The sequence below is a fragment of the Panthera uncia genome, unplaced genomic scaffold (genome assembly GCF_023721935.1).
Source record: "Panthera uncia isolate 11264 unplaced genomic scaffold, Puncia_PCG_1.0 HiC_scaffold_2088, whole genome shotgun sequence".
Taxonomy (NCBI): domain Eukaryota; kingdom Metazoa; phylum Chordata; class Mammalia; order Carnivora; family Felidae; genus Panthera; species Panthera uncia.
Window position 1 is genome coordinate 7248 of NW_026058787.1, and position 7435 is coordinate 14682.

The following is a 7435-nucleotide window of genomic DNA, read 5'->3' on the forward strand; positions in this document are numbered from 1 at the left end:
GGAGATGGGGGAGCAGAGCTGACCCGGGAGATGGGGGAGCAGAGCTGACCCTGGAGATGGGGGGCTGAGTTGCTGGGGGTGCTCACAGCTGAGCCAGACCAGGAATGGACGGGATGGGGGAAGGAGCATCATGCTAAGGACTCTGAGTGCTACTAGCTGGGAGGCTGGGAGGGAAGGGAGAGGAAAGGATCTTTGCTTCAAAATTTCGCAAGGTTAGAGATATCAAGTGCAGGCCCCTGTCTGCTGTCAGATCCCTCACCAGGTCCTCTAGGACTGCCCATCAGAGGCAGAATTAGAACCTGAGTCAAGTGGGCGGAATGATTTGTCACTTCCTGAGCCCAAACCCTTGGTAACAGCACCTGGGGATGACTCAGTGATTTGTTTTCAGAGGGAGGAGGTTTGTAAAGGCGGTTGGACCCAGGGCTGGGGAGATGGCTGGAGGGAAATACATGTCCCTCAATGAGGGCTGGACTCTGAGTGCGGGGGTAGGTGGGGAAGGGCAGCCCCAGGACAACTGGCCCAGGAATTTCTCAGCCACGAGACCAACACCTGTTCTTTTCTCAAGGCTGCTGATTATACCAGGAAGCTCCCGAGAGTGTCGTCCTGCTTAGCGATTCTGTTTTGCTAGGCTACCTTTGGATCACTTGCTGTTGGTTTTTGGACCAGACTTTAAGAATCCAGCGACATCACCAACTTCCAGCTATTACAAAGCCATAATTATCAAGACAGTATGGTACTGGCACAAAAACAGACACTCAGATCAATGAAAGAGAATAGAAAACCCAGAAATGGACCCACAAACGTATGGCCAACTAATGAGCAGGAGAGAATATCCAATGGAATAAAGACAGTCTCTTCCCAGTGGTGCTAGTAACACTGGGCTGCAATGTGCAGAAAAACGAGCCTGGACCAGTTTCTCACACCAGACACAAAAATAAACTCAAAGTGGATGAAAGACTTCAATGTAAGACAGGAAGCCGTCAAAATCCTCGAGGAGAAAGCAGGCCAAAACCTCTTTGATCTTGGCCGCAGCAACTTCTTACTCAACACATCTCCAGAGGCATGGGATACAAAAGTAAAACTGAACTTTGGGGCCTCATCAAATAAAAAGCTTCTGCACAGCGAAGGAAACAATCAGCAAAACTAAATGGCAGCCAATGGAATGGGAGAAGATATTTGCAAATGACATATCACATAAAGGGTTAGTATCCAAAATCTATAAAGAATTTATCAAACTCAACACCCAAAAAACAAATAATCCAGTGAAGAAATGACAAAAGACATGAATAGACACTTCTCCAAAGAAGACATCCAGATGGCCAACTGACACGTGAAAAAATGCTCCACATCACTCATCATCAGGGAAATACAAATCAAAACCATGATGAGATACCACCTCACACCTGTCAGAATGGCTAACGTTAACAACTCAGGCAATGACAGATGTTGGTGAGAAAGAGGATCTCTTTTGCACTGCTGGTGGGAATGCAAAGTGGTGCAGCCACTCTGGAAAACAGTATGGAGGTTCCTCCAAAAACTAAAAATAGATATATATATCTATATATATCTACACACACACACACACACACACACACACACACAAACACACACACAATGAAGTATTACTCAGCAATCGAAAAGATTGAAATCTTGCCATTTGCCACCACGTGGATGGAACTAGAGGGTATTATGCTAAGCGAAATTAGAGAAAGACAAATATATGACTTTACTCATATGAGGACTTGAAGATACAAAACAGATGAACACAACGGAAGGGAAGCAAAAATAATATAAAAACAGCGATGGGAACAAAACATTAAGAGACTCTTAAATGTGGAGAACAAACAGAGGGTTACTGTGGGAGCTGTAGGAGGAGGGATAGGCTAAATGGCTAAGGGGCATTAATATGATAACGAACTTGAATGTAAATTTAAAAAAAATGAAAAAAACAGGGGCGCCTGGGTGGCTCAGTCAGTTAAGCGGCCGACTTCGGCTCAGGTCATGATCTCGCGGTCCGTGAGTTCGAGCCCCGCGTCGGGCTCTGTGCTGACTGCTCAGAGCCTGGAGCCTGTTTCGGATTCTGTGTCTCCCTCTCTCTCTGACCCTCCCCCGCTCCTGCTCTGTCTCTCTCTGTCTCAAAAATAAACGTTTAAAAAAAAAATGAAAAAACCAAAAAGAATCCAGAGAAATCGGACCACATGGTGCAGCACATGTAACATCCATGTCCATTCATGCATCTGGGGAATGCACTTTTATTTAGCACTTTTTCTTAGTATGTTATTTCATTTTCTTTTGAGACTAAGTGATAGAATTATTTTATTTATTTATTTTTAAATGTTTCTTTACTTGTGAGAGAGAGCATGCACGGGGGAGGGGCAGAGAGACACAGGGAGAGAGAGGATCTGAGGCAGCCTCCACGCTGACAGCAGAGAGCCCGACGTGGGGCTGGAACTCACGAACCCTGAGATCATGACCTGAGCCAGAGTCGGACACTTAACTGACTGAACCACCCAGGCGCCCCAAAGTGATGGAATTCTTGCTCTGAAATGTTTAAATGCTTGACTAAGGAATCTCAACAAAGAGAACGTTTTCCATCTCGTCCTTTGGTTGTGGAATATGAGATTCTTCTATGCACTTTGGCCTTGTTCTTGCAGACACTTGTGCCAAAAAATATCGTTTGAAGTTATGGAAACTCAGGGATTTTTTTCTGATAAATGACCTCATTGATGTGTAAAGAGAACAATATATATGTGATAGTTCTCTTCAGTAATTTCTATGTAAATATATTTAAATAAAATATCACTGTAATAAAAATGGTAGTTAACTCGGAATTTGTGTTTTATCCCATAAAGAACTCCTTGCTCTTCCTCACTTTGTGGGGTAAATATAACTGGTGATTCTGCTAGATTTCTTGTGGCAGCAGAGAATTTAAGGCTCACTCCAAAATCACATTTCAAGGAGCCATCTGTGGGTCTCAGTGCAAACAATGCAAATCCAACATGCCAACTGCAAACAAATATTTGAATACGAAGTCATCGAGAATCTTTCTGATTTCCCCCGATCCCCCATCTACAGGAGTGACTCTCCTGTCGTCTCTCCCCGCTGAGTCACCTCCTTCAGTGCACAGTGAATCTTCCTGGCAGAAACAGATCTGCTTCTAAAAATTAAGTTATTCTTCCATGAGCAAAGGATTGGTATCCAGAATATATAAAGAGCTCCTACAGATACGTAAGTCATTCTAAGAGTTGTGCAAGAGCTTAGAGTAAGTTCCAGATGATAAATAAGCCTATGAAATCATTGAACACATCCTCAATAATCAAGATAACACAAATAACAATGGGATGCCCCACATAGGCATCAAACGGACAAAATTTTATTTTATTATTGGTTTACTTTTTGACAACATCCTAAATATATCTATAGCAAGTGGTGGACAGGAAGTAGACTAACACGAGTTCTCTTAGGTGTCGGTAGGAGTATAAATGGAATCACTCATTTGCCCCCTATTTCACCACGTCCAGACAGTAGTTGATGTTCAGCCCACTGCACGGCAATCCCGGTGTTCCTTCCAGGCTGGAAAACACGGAGACCCAAAAGCGTGGAGATGTATGTGTTTTCGCTGTGGTGTTATGTGCCGTAGCAACCGTTAGCAATATGATATCCGAGTGAAGTACAACATATACACCATGCTAAGAGATTTGTTTCTCTCTGCTTAAGACTAAATAATCGGAAGTACTTTCCAAAGTGATACAAAGACGGACCCGAACGCCAGGGGAACGCAGCTTTCAAATGTATATTTGAGGACATCTGGCTGACATCCCCTGACAGTGGCCTCGTGAATCTAAATCTCTCTACCACGTGTAAAAATTAAAGCAATCAACCAAAAAGGCACATAAAACTCTGTAGCCCCCATTTTCGGCACACCCAGGAAATGGAAAATGCCTAAGTCCATCCCTGTCTGTGACCATGATGGACGCTGTTGGAACAACCGGAAGCAGAGTCTGAGGACGAGGCGGTGGTCAGGGGCCCTGACTCAGTATGGGATGATCCGTGGTGATGCGGGAGAATGTCCCGGTGGGTGGGAAACACATCCCAAAGTGTGTGGCATCAGGGGACATCACGAAAAGCGGGAGGACACTGGTGTGACCGCTTACTGTCATACGGTTCAGGAAGAGAAGCGTCTGTACAGACTCGCAACTTCTTTATAGTTCAGGCCTGTTTCAGAAATTTTTATCGTTACAAAAAATGGGAATATTTAAGAAACACTCGTGTTTCAGAATTTGATGTGACAAGGTAAGTGACTCGGAACACAGCCTGGTCATTTTTTCAAGGCGGGTCCTCCCTCTTTGTTCCCTTCGGACTCTGTGCTCCGGCCTTCGGCAGCTTCTGTCTCCTCCACGTCCTCAGCATGGCCAGCCCAGGGCCTCGTGGACAGGAAAGCCGCTAAGTCCCGGATCGGAGCTGTGCGCACTGATCTCTACGGAGCCCGACCCTCACTTTGGTGCAGGAGAGGGCAGGCAACTGAATCAGCTCTTTTGCAGTGAGATCGCCCTCCAAGCCGTGTATGTGTGTGTGTCTGTGTGTGTGTGGGGGGGGGGGGTGCATGTGTGCATGCATGCACGTGTATGTATGTGCGTTTGTGTATGTGTGTACATGCGTGTGCCCAAATACTTTCCTGCTCCAAACTCATTGCATAGAACTATGAATCAAAAAAAAAAAAAAAAAAAAAAAAAAAAGAAAAAGAACTATGAGTCATTGGCTGGGTGGTTTCCTAAACTCTTCAAGCAGGAATGAAATAAGACATTAGTGGGAAATGATGCAATAATCCAGCGCTTTCTCCTGCTGAGGGTGCCCCCCCCCCCCCCCCCCCCCCCCCCGGTCTCCTAATTCCCTGCCTGCCCTGAAGGCCAGGGCTGGGGTCTCTCTTGCTGTGAAGGATGGGCAGCCCTCCTTAACATCTCTGTCACTGGAGTCTCTTTGGGTAGGTGGAAATAGAGCCCTAACCAAGATTCAGAACTCTATCAGATTCAAGAGGTGAAGACTTTCCCCTTCATCACCACATTGGTGTGAATTGTGAATTTTAAGTTATTTATTTGTGAATCACTATCTAGATTTATGTATTCATTTCTTAAGTTTATGCATTTATTTTGAGAGAAAGAGAGAAAAAGCGTGAGTGGGGGAGGGGCAAAAGAGAATCCCAAGCTGGCTCCACACTGTCAGCAGCTGAGCCCGACGTGGTGCTGGAATGCACAAACTGTGAGATCATGACATACGCCGAAGTCAGATGCTTAACCGACTGAGCCACCCAGGTGCCCCAATTTTAAGTTATTTAAATGTTGGTTTAATGGCTGCATGATTGAGACAGTATGAAAGCGAAGGTGCTAAAGAAGGCTAAAGCTAACATGTGGAAACGTCAGGTAGAAGGTGAAATCAGATCATAGTATAGATGGGTTTGGCACCTCACTGGTAAGGAAACATGGCAATATAAATTCTTCCCTCAGGTGCCCCAAACTTTTCCCCATTGCTTGCCTGCAAGTCTGGCTGCAAGGGCAAAAAATCTGCTAGAAAACATAGATGATAAGACAGCTAACTGCTGTTCATCCAGATTGAATTAAGACTTGTGCATTTGTAGGGCGCCTGGGTGGCTCAGTCGGTTAAGCGTCCGACTTCAGCTCAGGTCGTGATCACGGTTCTTGGGTTCAAGCCTCGCATCAGGCTCTGTGCTGACAGCTCAGAGCCTAGAGCCTGCTTCGGATTCTTTGTCTCTCTCTCTCTTTGCCCCTTGTCCACTTACACTCTGTCCTTCTTGCTCTCAAAAATAAATAAACATTAAAAAAAAAGAAAAATAATGAGACAAGGAATATGATAATGATATTAATAAACATATTTATATAATACTAATATAATTATATATTGATTATATATAATTACATATAATATCATAAAGGGGACAATCCAACAAGGAGATATAACAATTGTAAACATTTATGCACCCCAATGGGTGCACACAAATACATAAAACAGTTAATAACAAATATTAAAGAACTATTAGATAATAACAGAATAATAGTAGGGGACTTTAACACCCTACTCACATCAAGTGACAGGTCATCTAAACAGAAAATGAATGAAGAAATGATGGCTTTGAATGACGCTGCACCAGATGTATTTAATAGTATATTCAGAACACTCTATCCTAAAACAGCAGAATGCACATTCTTTTCAAGTACACATGGAACGTTCTCCAGAATAGATAACATATTAGCCCACAAATCAAGACTCAACAAATTCAAGAAGATTGAAGTCCTAGCATGCATCTTTTTTTTGAATTTTGTTTTTAAATTTACATCCAAATTAGTTAGCATACAGTGCAACAATGATTCCAGGAGTAGATTCCTTAGTGCCCCTGACCCATTTAGCCCATCCCCCCTCCCACAACCCCTCCAGCAACCCTCAGTTTGTTCTCCATATTTATGAGTCTCTTCTGTCTTGCTCCCGTTCCTGTTTTTATATTATTTTTATTTCCCTTCCCTTATGTTCATCTGTTTTGTCTCTTGAAGTCCTCATATGAGTGAAGTCATGTGATTTTTGTCTTTCTCTAATTTCACTTAGCATAATACCCTCCCTTGAGTGTCTTGTCCTCCAAACGACACAGCGACACAGCGTTGCCTTTCCTGAATATGCGCCTAGTGAATCCGCCCAGAACTAATTTCCTAAATATCTGTTAAATCACAGAGTTTGCTCTATTCCCTATGCTCTTGAGTAGAGACAGGTTCAGCACACTAGTACAGGCTTCGTCCACTTTCCCACAGCCTTAGGACCGTGAAGACGATGGTCACTTGGAATTCATTTTTCTACATGGGGACTGTGTAGAGTAGGAGGTCTTAGTCTATTTTCTCCTTGAATGGGAAAAGGTGTCTGTGGATCGAGCAGAAGGAGAGTCTGGGGGTCTCCCCATCCTGCTACCAGGCTAAGACCTCCCCAGCAGTCAGGGACCACTGGTCCCCTATGTCCCCCCCATTGTGCCCACAATACCGGCTGCCCGCCTAGACACCAAGCAAGGACGTGTTCGGGTTTCCATGTGGGGATGGCCAGAGTGATCATGGTGATAACCTGAGGCGATGGGTGTGAAAACCATAGAGGCAGGGACGGTCTGCTCCCCCATCTCCCGGGCCAGCTCTGCTCCCCCATGCCCCCCCCACCTCCCGGGTCAGCTCTGCCCCCCCATTTCCTGGGTCAGCTCGGGCCCCCATCTCCCGGATAAGCTCTGCGCCCCCATCTCCTGGGTCAGCTCTGCCCCCCCATCTCCTGGGTCAGCTCTGCTCCCCCATCTCATGGGTCAGCTCTGCCCCCCCATCTCCCGGGTCAGCTCTGCTCCCCTGTCTCCCAGATCAGCTCTGCCCCCCCCATCTCCTGGGTCAGCTCTCCCCCCCCA